The 13,456-nt window shown below is 43.6% G+C and overlaps 1 protein-coding gene across 1 annotated transcript in view; it reads left to right on the top strand.

The window, feature by feature from the left end:
* The first annotated feature begins 59 nt into the window (after nucleotides 1-59).
* The window catches only part of LOC135222779 (cytochrome c oxidase assembly factor 7 homolog), a 90,699-nt gene continuing 77,302 nt past the window's right edge, over nucleotides 60-13,456 (top strand). The window contains exon 1 of the mRNA XM_064261044.1: nucleotides 60-193. The gene's annotated coding sequence lies outside the window, so the exon portion shown is untranslated. The remainder of the gene's footprint in view (nucleotides 194-13,456) is intronic.

The raw sequence follows: 13,456 nt of genomic DNA on the forward strand, positions 1-13,456 counted from the left end.
TGACTTTGGGCTAACAGAGAGAGGGACTTTCCAGAATTTTTTGGGTCGGGGAGGAGAGAGAGAGAGAGAGAGAGACTCGCTAGCGCCATGCCGGCGAGCATCACTAGGTCGACGTTACTAAGCGCAAGGTATTTTCGGTTTAAAGATCACATCTCCCATTACGGTGTTACCTAAGGAATTCGACATAGGACAGGTAAGGCCGGTTTCTTCAAAAACTGTCTCGGTTACAACATAGTATCCAAATAGTCGACGGGAATTGATGAGAGTTTTTGTATCTAGTAATTGTGGAAGTTTTTGTCAAAAATCCAGCAATGCTGACGTTAGCTTATAAGCTAGTATTAGGGTAGGATACTAGTATAGGGTATTACCTAACTTGGTACTAAACTACCTACCTAGCTATTGGCCTGGATAGGCTGTCTACCGAAAGGCTCTTGTAGAACCAGTAGCCCAGGGTCCCCATAACAGCGATGGACTAACGAGGTTTACCTAATCGTGCAATACCTAGCTATTGTTGGCATTGATACCCTTAACAGGTTCTCTTGAGTTGGGATTTAATTACCTAGCTAGATACCTATAAGTATTGTAAGGCAGAAAAGGCACAATACCTAGAGAAACCGTGTTCATGCTGATTTGGCTTATAGTAGTAAGTTTGGAAATAAATTACCTATAGCTACCAGGTTAGAAGAAAATTCCTCGAGTAGGTAGGCAGAGCTGCTGTGACAGTCCTCCATTCTAGACCCTCCTGAGCGTCAACCTCCTCTAGGCTAATGTCCACCATCTCCAGCCCATTCCTCTCATAGGCTTGCTACCTACTACTTAGGTATATAGGCTAGCCTAGTAGTAGGTAGTTCTGGGTGTTCCAACACCTGTGGCACCCACAGAGGTCAGCGGACATCGTCATGCGCTCCTAGGTACCTAGCCTATACTCTGTTTTTTCCATCTGTTCACCCGCCTGTGGTGTTAGCGTATGGTAACATTGCGTCCCGGGCGTTAGATAGTAGTCACGATATGTGTAAGTTTTAGGTCAATAAAAGGATATCTGGGTGTACATTTGCAACTGAAAAGTGTTTTAATAATTTACTGTGTGCGAATTACACCATTAATATTCGTAATAGGATATTGTTATTAGTATTGTTGAATGTAAGCTGAATGTAACTAGGCTATCTAAAGCCCGGGATGTAGTGTTACCATACGCAAACACCCCGGGCGGGTGGACAGATGGAAAAAACCGTGTATAGTAGTAGTAGGTAGGTAGTATTCTGTCAAGGGGTGTGAAGGACATGGCCAAGTCCCTCTGGGCTATCTGTCTCCCCGTAGTAGCCTAATCATTCTTTCAAGAGCCTGTATAACCAGTGGTAGCTAAGTCTGTCATTTCCCGTATGGAGTCGTTTCTCACTCGCTCTTCTTGGTAGCTTCTCAGAGCCTAGACTAGATTGCAAAGCTTGATTCTCCTCCTAGTATAGCCTAGATAAAATGTGTAGGGAAGCTTAGTAGGTCAAGAGTGTATGTACAAGACTTCAAGTACAGTTGTAGCTACTTCAGATGCAGTTTCATTTAATGTGATTTCCAAATTGTACTCGGCCTGCCCGCTATTTGATTTACCTTGTTCTTATGGAAGTGCAAACCAGAGCCTTTCACATATAGGTCCTAGCCTTTAGGTAGCTAGGTTAGGAGTATCCTTCGTGGTGAGCTGGAGATGATTGTTGCTGAACTTAGTAAGAAGAGGACCACTGCTGGTTATGGGGAGGTGAGTGGGGAAAGACCCTTCACTCCCTCGCTTTCACTAGGTTACTAAACGCTTTTTCTTGAACTTTTTTGGATTTGAACTTTTCCCTGGTATTATGAAATACTATTGGTATAGCTAAAGTCATCACTTGTCGACCAATAGTCATTCTCAGAGGGCATACTATGATATACGCTTATCAAAACTAATCCCTAAAACTTTGTCATATCTTCCTCATCAATACAGAAATCCTTGTCCTTTTTATGTCATTGAGCATACAAATTTGTTTGTGCTGTCAGATGACTAATGATGTCATCTAGGAAGAACAGCTTATATATCTCAAACATTCCTTTTATGCCATCTTCCATTTTCTCTGAAGTTTTCGACCTCTTCGTCTTCATTTTTGTAAACTTCGAGCTCTCCAGTAATCACATCAAGCACCCCTTCTCTATCAAGGGCATTATCTTCATTTTCTTCATCACTATCAGCAGGCTGGTCACCAGTGGAATTTGATTGAGTTACTATTTCAGCAGCATCACGTAGGAAATGATAGGGCATTCGATCATAACAGCTCAGGTATAATTTATGAACCTTAAGTTTTTTCCACTAAGAAGTATGATGTACCATAATTGCCTATGAAGTGCAGAGTTAGTCTTATAGAAGTGCTTCCATGGCCTAAAAAGAGGAAGGCAATTTCTCCGCCCCCTAAGAAGTCTCTCCTCGAGACTTTTAAGGGTCTGCATCCTATCCTTAGGGAGGGAGCAGTTGGTTGTCTCTTCGGTTCACCTGCTCCTTCCAGAGCGGGATCCTGGTTGCTATCCCTAAAACATAGTGTCTCGGGAGCCCCATGAGTTCGAACCCAGGTTCGTTCTCCTGTCTCTAGTTCCATGGGTGCTGCTCATGGAACTGGGGCTGCGTCGGGTACTCGTGTATGGGTCTTTCCGAGGGTACAACTTCCAAAGGGGGTCGTACATCCACAGTCTTCTCTCCATCATGATAGTGGCGCAGGGTGAGAGAAGGGACTGATGTCGCTGTTCCTTGGGACAAGGCATCTGATGGAGATAGGAGGAGGTCCACTGTGTAGTCCTCTTGATGAGGATCAATCTCGGAGAAGATAGGTGCGTAGCAAGACGGGGCAAGTTCTCGCCAGCTTTTACTGCATTTAACTCCGGTCAACTTTCGCTCATGTTCGTGCGAACGAATTGGTTGTAGGAAATGAATGCTTCATTTAACAAAGGGAGAACATTGCAAGTTCAGAGAAGAGCAGGCAAGAACAGTCAATCCTCATCTCTTTATTCCTTCTACTTCCTGGCTACACCGGAATGAACAAGGGAATAAGAGGAATTCTATGGAGTCTACTTACAGTACGAATCCAGAGACTATGTTTTTGGTTCAGTCTTAGAATTTTACCCAAACATACGTCAATCTGTTCAGGATGGATAGCACTGAGAGGTTTGAACACCTCTCCAGTGCTACTGTTTTGGGAACAACCAGGTCGGCTTGAAGTAGTCGTCTTCGGTATCCTGTTATCACCATAGAAGTCTCCCTTCCAGACAACTTCACCTTCACTCTCTTCATTAGAGAATGAACAAGAGGGTTTCTTTCCTTCCCACTTCGGTTAAAATGCAGATGATCGAGTTTATCTTTTTTTGTGATCAATGGTTCTTGCCGAATGTGGAGTGCATTATCAGGCAACTCGGTGTAGCGAGTGGCAGAATACTGCCTATGCTCCGAGATTATGTTCGTCTTAGTAGTTTCTCCTCCATCGAGGATTAACTACCAATTCGAATCTGCTGGGCAATCACAGACTTAGGTCTCTGGTTTGCTCGGAATTCTCGCATAAGACCGAGGTCTCGTGCTCAACATATTCCGCTGCAAGAGTTTTCAGACAGAGATATATCTCATTTAGACTCATTGTCAACTTTCTGTTTACCCCACAGTATATCAGAAGTCTAATCCTCTGTTCCATGGCATCTGCCCCACCGGCCGTTGCAATGATGCAGAATGATTTTCTTCAGAGAAATTGAGTTTTGTCTTCTAAAATACATTTTCTAATTCGTAAGGTGTTCAGTTATTCTTTGTTCACCACGAATTGGAAATCAATAACAGAAGACTCCGTCTGTTCCCTGCCCGACTATCTCTGCTTCCAGAGTAAGTAGAAAATTCTTCCCTGATCCAACCAACAAGAAATGGTTCTTCAGGTAGTACAATCTCTGTGTTTTCATTACTGAAAGACTCTCTTGCCTTCATAGCAAGCACCGACTTTCTCGCCAAGCAGCAATTAAATAGCAGAATAACTTTCTCAGTCCTGTAAAACACAAGCTGCCTTCACGGGTTGCTGTCATTGACGGGACTTTTTCTATAATCAGTATCGTGAGAGTTCACTTCTCTCCGATCCAGCTGTGAAGACATAGGTTCACATTCACCTTAGCCATTCACTAAGTAGTACTGTTTCTCCTTGGTTGAGATTCAACTACTGGTGAGAAACTTAGTCTTGCCATCACAGGGACCTCGGTCCCAAGAAGGCAGTTGACTCTCGTTTAATGTGCACAAGCCTCGCGAGAATCTTCATCTCGTCTCTCAACATCGTTGGCAAACAAGATGGACGATTTGCATGGTTCGTTCTCAACATCACCCTTCAAAAGGTGGGTGTCATGTCATGACTATGTCTCGGATGTGCAATCATTCGGCATCTTCTTGAGTCTGAAACCTTCATGTTCTGCGCTGTGGACTTTGTATTGGTTGATCCAGATAAGTCATTACTTTGTCCTGTTGGTGTGTTGCTATAACTAGAAGGATCGACACCCTTCATTGAGTGTTGATACCTTTATCCACTGCTGACTTCCATGCAGCAGTGTTTAATGACACGTTGTCCTCGAATCTTTTGAGATCGTGGATAACTTCTCTGCAAGTTGGATACTCCACTGCTCGCTGTCTCGGAAACCGAGCAATGCCAGTGGCTGGGTACATTTCATCACTCCAAAGAATATGTCAGACCGGAAGATAGTAGATGCTGTCTCATTACGACCCCATTTATATTTTTCTTCCTTTAGGTCTGACCACAGGTCCTTGGAACCTCTTTTCCTTGGACTGGTGGTGGATGCTCACAAATTGTGTGTTTGCTTACCCAGCTCCTTCAAGAGGACAAGTTGCATCTCTGCTATGGTGTGCGGTTCTAGAGATAAGAAGGATGCGAGAGTGACTGGCCTCTCCACCTTCCCCTCCTCGTTCTTCTGCTCTTCCTTCAGGTTGAGGATAGGACTCGAACTTACACTTGCTGGTCTGGTGATTGATGCGGTAAGCTTGCACATCGAGTTTCCTCTCTATTTTTCTTACCAGAATCATAGAAGGAATCCCGCTCCTTCCTCTAGCAAGGGGAGGAAGGAGACTAGTGATACTGCAAACCCTTCCCAGAACTTTGCATTAATGCTTCCTACTCTGAATATTCTTCCCAGAACTTTGCATTAATGCTTCAGACTGAATATTCTTCCCAGCCCTTTTTCAGATGAGTCACGATTCCTCACTCATTTCAAAAAGGCTCAGAGGTCTGACTCTTGATCAGATCATGCAGTTCCTATACTCTGATCAAGTTGTCAGAGGTAGGGCAGTCCTCCTCGCTCTTACGACCAGGAGGAATAGCCCAGGTGTGCTGAACTCCAGTCAGTTATAGAGGCTCACTCACATTCCTCCCACCAATCAGTGAGTCTTCCTTATACGTATAAAGGACTGAGGGTTTGTGTATCATTTAGGAACAAATCACAATTTTTTAAAGTAAATTGTATTTTTCTTAACCATACAAACCTAAGGTCCATTACATTTATAAAAAGCACAATTTTTTAAAGTAAATTGTACTTTTCTTAACCATACAAACCTAAGGTCCATTACATTTATATAAAGCACAATTTTTTAAAGTAAATTTTATTTTTCCTAACTGTACAAACCTGAGGTCAATTACATTTATACCCACCTCATGCCACCCCTCAATCTTGACACCTAGGTCGAAAGGCAAAGTGGAGTGTTTAAATTTGGGCAGGCGGGCTTACCCGCCTACCAGATGGTAGTTACTGCCTAACCACCTTGTTCAAGAATTTAACGGCCGTATGCCAGCCTAAGCTGAAAGTAATTTCTTATGTAAAGGACCTCAGGATTGTATAGTTATGAAAAATACAATTTACTTTCAAAAATTGTGATTTTTATGTATACATACTACCAAGTACTGTAGTTACATGATGAAAGCCCTCCCTCCTCCCCTCACGTGGTTAATAGGGCATAAACAACTGAAGTTTGTGCGGTGTTGGTTCCTCTCTATCCCGATAGTGGGCATGGGGTATCAACGGACCAAAACAAAATAGTGCTGTCGCAAATTTAAAAAATTCTAGCTGCCAACGGATTTAGAAACTATAGCTATGTAACTACTTGGTGAGTATACATAAAATCTTATTTTATTATAAAAATGTCATATTCTAATAATGAAGTGCCGAGTGTTAGTGCAGTGCTTTCTGAGGGGGTGGCTGTTTGGCCTACCAGTTCTCCTAGATGAAGGTCCCTGTTCACTCCCCCACCTTGGGAAGAAGTCATACCGGAGGTCCAAGGGAGACTGGCGGGGTTTGCCCACAAGCAGTTGCTTCCTTCGTCGATCCTGTAGTGTGCCAATAGGATTCGACAGAACTACCACTGAAAAGATGTTTTGTTCGCTGCTCCATTATCGTCAGAGTCAAGTTATTCCTCTCCTGTGAGTTGGCGTAATTCGTCGGTTTCACATTCATTGAAAAGGCGCACGGCTGCAGATTTCACCCCTCTCCTATTAAGAAGTCCAAGGAAGGGGATCTTGGTCCACATTCTTCTTGTGGTTTTGCTACTACTACTTCTCGAGATACTTTTTAGACTTCAGGCATTTCGGACCCTCAAGGAGGTCGTCCTATTTTGACACCTTCAAAACTTTCGACGCTTGTACATTTGTCAAATGCTCCTTTGACTTCTTGTGCAACATCTGATTCAATGAATATGGATCCTTCGGTTTAAAAAATTTGGCACTTGCAACTTCTGGCATTTCAACTACGACTTCTGCTGTCTCGACCTAGGATAAATCAAATCCATTCCCTCTGAAACAGTCAGAAGAGTTGATGGCTTTTTTGAAGGGCCAGCAGTCAGCCCCTAAGCCAGCAGAACCTGCTCTTTCTCCTGTTTCATAGGAGTAAGAACAAGAAGTGGACTTTATTCCCACGTCGGCATATTCAAGTCTTTTGCGGTATCTCTTGGATGCGTACCCAGATTACTTTAGCGCTGCAGCTCCCAGGTCTCCCACTTCGATTTTTATGATGAGAAGGAAGCATGTGAACCCTTTGCTTCCCAAGTTAGTTTTGTCTAAGGCTTTGAAGTCTTTTTGTATTGTGGAAGGCTAGTTGTCGACTAAGAGAGTGAGGCAAGGCTTCTTTTGCTTTTCCACCTTCGAAGCTCATCAACAAGAGTACCTGGTTCTATGTAACTGGAGAACCTCCTTCCATGGGAATTCTGCCTCCTCCCAGGGGGACGTCTCTGGTCTTGTCAACGCTAATCGCAGAGCGGTGTTTTCAGCAGCCAAGGTGTTCTTTTCTTCCCCCAAATTAGACCATTTGGTTAAGAACTACATGACAGAAGACAGGGGGTCAGATAGCCAGGAGAAGGCTAGGGCTTATGACATCAGAGGCTTGAGTGCTTCTTTGGCTTTCAAGAAGAATATGTCTGTGGAGAGAATTCTGAAGGCTGGTGTTTGGAAACGCCAAACCACTTTCACTTCATTTTATTTAAAAGATGTTGCCCATAGATCCTTGGATACCTTTTCCTTGGGTCCAGTGGTGGCAGCCCAGCAAGTGGTATAGCTCATCCAGTACCCCTGGCGGGTCAGTTGTGTCTAGTCTAAGATGAAGGTATGAAAGTAGAATGAATGGGATGACTGGTCTTTTTGCTTTACTACTTTCTTTCTACTCCTTTACCTACGTGCAATATGAAGGAGAGTGTCATCATAAGCTGGAACGGACTAGATGCAAGTGAGGTGGTCGGCCATACTGTAAAGTTATTTTAGAGTATAGTATACTTTTCAGTAGCAACACACTCCTCTTGGTAATAAGGAAGGGAGGGGTGATGGTAGATCCAGATACAAGGGACAAGAGTGGTTTAGGAGAATGGAAGGACTTCTATTTTCACAGTTTATAAACCATGGCATGGTACCAGCTCCCAGTGAGGGAAACCAATAGATTCTCTTATATCTTTGGTTCATGGGTTCATAGTCCATTATCTTGGAATACGTACTCATAACATTCGGAAATGGATTTAGGTGGCAAACTCCCAGTCAGTTATAGCGACTTACCTCCCTCCAATAAGTAAGTCTATCCTAATGTTAAGACCGAAGGTTTGTTTTGTATATGAACAAATGACAAATTTGTAACTAATTTGTATTTTTCATAATTAACAAACCTGAGGTCTTAACGGTTAAAGGCCCACCACGAACCATCCCTTTAGTAGTCTAAACTGGGTTAGAAGTATAACTGGTAGGTCACAGGACGCCAAGGGCATTCTGGGTAATACATGCCCCGTGACTGGGTAGATGCCAATAGTCCCTGGATCGCACAAGTTTAATTTTAATTCTACCGGTTTCCAGCTTGGCGCTAGTAAATCCTAATGTTAAGACCTCAGGTTTGTTAGTTATGAAAAATGCAAATTAGTTACAAATTTGTCAGTTTTCTGGACTGGATAGTCAGAGCTCTTGGTTCAAAGATTGAGGATTGTCCCTCTATTCCGGAAGATGTGATGTCGGATTGGTTGGGGGTTCTTTCATGTGCCGACAAACCTGTCAGGGACACTTCTGATGAGGTCGCCTCTCTCTCTTCTCTTAAGAAGAGACAACTTTGGTGCTCCTTCATCACGAAAGGAGTTACTTCTTCCCAGAAGTCTGGTTTGGTTTTCTCACCATTAGATAAGCAACACTTACTTCCAGAAGGGACGGTTCAAGCTATTCTTTCTGCATTGGAGAAAAAGTCGACAAATGAGTTGTTGGTCCAGTTGACTAAGCAAGTGAAAGCCACCTCTGTGACTCCTGTCATTTCTTCCTCTCCTCTGCAGCAGCCTTTTTAGGGAGGCAGAACCAGACCCTTTGTCAGACATCACTCGAACCTACGCCCCCCTTCCAAGTCCAGGGGGAACACATCAAAATCTGCCTCTAAGCCTTCATCCAAGTAATATGACTATCCTTTATGCTCCAGTTAGTGCCAGTTTGCACCTGTTTTGGGAGGAATGGAATCACAGAGGGCCAGACCCTTGGGTGGTCCAAGTTCTTCACCTTGGTTACTCCATTTCTTTCAAAGCTGCTGCTCCTTTCTCTAATACACCGATTGTATTGTCGGCTTACTCTCCAGGCTCGGAGAAGTTTGTAGCTCTGGCCAAAGAGGTAGAAGCTCTCATTCAGAAGGCAGCGATAGAGTTGGTGATCGACAAGTCATCTCCAGCATTTTACAACTGCCCTTTTGTAGTCCCTAAGGCATCAGGGGGCTGGAGACCCGTGTTGGATGTGAGCACTCTGAACTTGTCTTGAAAACAAAGTTCAATATGGAAACAACCCACTCGGTCCTAGCATCGCTTCGCTAAGGAGACTGGATGGTCTCCTTGGACATGCAAGATACTTATTTCCATATTCCGATTGATCTGGAATCAAGGAAGTTTCTTCGGTTTGTTTTCATGAACAAAGTATTCCAATTTTGAGTGCTATGTTTTGGTCTTTCAGTGGCTCCTCAGGTGTTTAATAGTGTGTTAGCACCTCTAGGGAAGTGGCTACATCTCCTGGGTATCAATGTGTCACTTTACCTGGACAACTATCTTCTCTGCTCCTTGAAAAACCAGTGCATGAAGACTCTAGAGAGGACTCTTTGACTTTCTCATTAGGGATTCTTATCAATGAGAAGAAATCACATCTGATTCCGACTCAGAATATTCTATATTTGAGAATGACTGTCAATACTCAAGTTTTTCGGGCCTTCAGGTAGCAGGAGTTCCTGAACCGTCAATCTTGTCCCACTCTCCAGTGGATAAGTCTTCTGGGCACCTTATCGTTGGTAGAGAAGTTTGTAAGACTCAGGTTAGATATGCTACCCCTTCAATTCATCCTGAAGGTATCGTGGTGCAGGAAGTCTTAGCTGGGATTGAAGGTGTTCGACATCACGAAAGAGATCAAAGAGGATCTAGCATGGTGGCTCTCGGAGCATTTCTTTTCTTTCTCTCCACCCAATCCTACAGTTTTTTTCCAATGCATGTGACGTAGGTTGGGAAGCAGTCTTGGGGGAGATGAAAGTGTCGGGAATATGATCAACGGAGCAGAGTTCCCTTCACATCAATGTAAAGGAGTTACTAGCAGTCCATCCGGGTCTGCAAGCTTTTGTTTACCAGATCACAGGGAAAGCGGTGGCAGTACATGCAGACAACTCCACCACTTTTTCTTACATTCGGAAGCAAGTGGGAACACACTTTCTCCCTTTACAAGAAAGCAAAGGACCTTCTTTTGTGGGGGGAAAGGAAGCAAGTGTATCTGATTCCCCAGTTCGTCCAGGGGAGGATGAATAGTTTGGCGGACGAATTGAGTCAAGGTCATCAGCTGCTTCTGTCGGAATAGAATCTGATTCCAAGGTTTGCCTCGACCTTAGGAAGATATGGGAAAAAACAGCGATAGATCTGTTCACCACTTCCAGCAACAATCGACTCACTCTATTTTGCCCTCCAGTTCCAGATCCTCTAGCATGGTCTGTCGACGCAATGCTGCTGGACTGGTCGGGACTGGACGCATACTTGTTTCCTCCATTTGGGCTGATAAGGCAAGTTCTGAACAAAGTCCGTTTTCATCAGAATTTATCTCTCACTCTTGTAGCACCATTCTGGCCAAGAAAGGAATGGTTTCCAGATCTTCTCAGTCTACTTGTAGACTTTTCAAGACTCCTACCGTCCAAGAAGTCGCTACTCAGACATCCACGTTTTGCAGGGTTCCATCAAGGGTTGTCCACTCAGGCCCTGACAGGCTACAGACTGTCAGGAGCCTTGTCAGAGCAGAAGGCTTTTCGAGAAGAGCTTCGGAAGCTGTCACTAAGTATAGAAGAGCTTCTTCTAACAGACTGTACCAATCCAAGTGGGGAGTGTTGAGAGGATGGTGTAAGCAGAATAAAGTCTCATCTTCTGAGACCTATATATGAGAGATAGCAGACTTTCTTCTTTTCCAAAGAGTATCAAGACACTTGGCTCCCTTGACAATTAGGGGTTACAGGGCGATGTTAGCATCTGTATTTAAACACAAGAGGCATAGATCTGTCTAATAATAGTGACCTCTCGGTCATGAGTCTTTCGAAACATCTAAGTGCCGGAAAGATTCAGTATCTTGGAACCTTGACATAGTACTCAAGTGGCTTTCAAGTTTTGAGCCGACGTGGTCTTCTTCGATAAGGAACCTAACCAAGAAGACATTATTCTTGATAGCTTTAGCTTTGGCAAGGCATGTCAGCAAACTCCACGCTATGGAGAAAAAAGTTGGCTTCTCACAAGGGGATGCAGTCTGCGCGTTGATGTTGAGTTTTCTGGCCCCTCTCCTTCACACTCGAGAATTTGGCCGATATTCCCGATCTGGAGGAAGAGGAAAGACTCTTATGCCCAGTAAGAGCTCTTAGATATTATCTCCACAGAATGGTGAAAATAAGAGGAATGCTGCTATCTCCTTCTTCTTGAGAGAAATCATTATCGAAGCACATTCTCATGTCAACGAAGAAGATTATCCTGTGTTGAAAGTCAAGGCACAGGAAGTCTGAGTAGTAGTGACCTCTCTAGCGTTCCAACATAATTTTTCACTGTCTGCTATTCTACAGAGTACCTATTGGAAGTTAAAGTCAGTGTTTGCGTCTCATTACCTAAAAGAGATCGAGACTGTGTTTGAAGACTGTATTTCTATTGGTCCTATTTCCATAGCTGGCATGGTGTTAGGAGAAATGACAAAGGGGGTTGGTCCCTCTGTATTTTTGCCTTGTATCAAGGTTGCTGTGGTTACTTTTATCTGGAGTACTCACCAGTCAGTTTGTAATATGGTGGGTATAGGTTTTTAATATGGTGTAGGTGTCTTGTTGTTTGCTTGTATGCGGTATGTGGTCTTCGCTGAGGGCAAGGGCAATACGTATTATGTTTTCACCTTTGTCAAGTCAGCGGTGAACTGCCATGACTGCAAAGGCATTCCAGTCTCTGTAGAGGCACCCTTTGGACAGACATCCAAGCTCTCTACTACATAAGATGAGCACCGACCAGAGGCAGTATTCTCCTGCAGTAGCTCTAATACAAGGTAAGGTACAACAAGCATTAACACTGCTGACTATTGTCTTTTTTCAAGAATCCTGTTATATTTTTGAATTAAGCAAACATCCACAGCCCCCCATCCTTCCATGGGTAATCAGCTGTAGAATTGTTCATTAAGAGACTCCAATGAAAATGGAATTTTTATGATAAAATGAAGTTTTATTGCATACTTACCGAACAGTTAGTTAACTAAAGCCCTCCCCACTCCCCACAGATGGATGATTGGGCAGAACGAATTGACTACACCTGGTCTGTTGTACCTGTTCCTCCCTCGAGTAGCAGGAGATGGCGTCGCCTATATCTGCATTGGTGATGGTGGTGCCACTGCGAAAGTTTGAATCTTTTGTCTGCCGTTTGGGGAACCTACAGCTGTATAGTTGTTTGGTAAGCATGCAATAAAATCTAATTTTATTATGAAAATTCCACATATGGCAATAGACAAGTAGTACCATAAAACTAGATCGCCGATAACCGGGGACTGCCTGTATTGTGAGTGTTGAGTTTTTTTTTTTTTTAATATGCTACAAACCCCTCAATTGCTTAAGCCATCCATCTTGGAGAGGAAGCCTCAGGTATTCAGGGAAAGACAGGCCTTGCAATAGGTGCCTCTCCATCAAGAAAGTTGAATCTGATCCTTCGGGCCAGCCCTATGAGAGCTAAAAGTCAGCTCAGTGGTGTGGTTAAACTACTTTAATAATAATAATAATAATATGAAAATATAATTTTGTACATGAACTTCCCTGCCAGATATATACTTAGCTTAGGTCTCTGACGTCACGACAGAAAATTCAAAACTCGCGGCACACGCTACAGGTAGGTCAGGTGATCTACCTTACCCGCCGCTGGGTGGCGGGTGTAAGAACCAGTCCCCCTTTCTTGTCAGATTATTTTCTGTCGCCGGCTGGACAACACCTGTTGTTCAGTCCTTACGATAGTTAAATTCTTTCTCGTTGCCGACGAATTGGATTTTGGTGAAGTACCCTTTGTTTGTTGGCTTGGCATACGCTTTTTGGATTGTTATTTGGGTTTTTCTTTTGGATTTCTCTTAGAATTAATAATCATGGATGATTCTAAAGTTAAGAAACCTACTTTATTTAGGGTTTGTTCAGTGAAGGAATGTAAAGTAAGACTTCCTAAAGCTGCATTAGACCCACTAATGAATCAAGCCCTCGCTCTAGCAGTAGAGCTGATGTTGGAGAAAGAGGCAATAGAGATGGTACAGGACCCTCTTTCCGCGGGTTCTACAACCGTCTGTTCCTAGTTCCCCAAGAACTCAGGAGGATGGAGGCCGGTTCTGGACGTAAGCGCCCTGAACGTCTTTGTGAAGAAGAGGAAGTTCGCTATGGAGACGACTTCATCAGTCTTAGCAGCTCTTCGTCCCGG

The sequence above is a fragment of the Macrobrachium nipponense genome, chromosome 8 (assembly GCF_015104395.2).
Source record: "Macrobrachium nipponense isolate FS-2020 chromosome 8, ASM1510439v2, whole genome shotgun sequence".
In the NCBI taxonomy this organism is placed as follows: Eukaryota; Metazoa; Arthropoda; class Malacostraca; order Decapoda; family Palaemonidae; genus Macrobrachium; species Macrobrachium nipponense.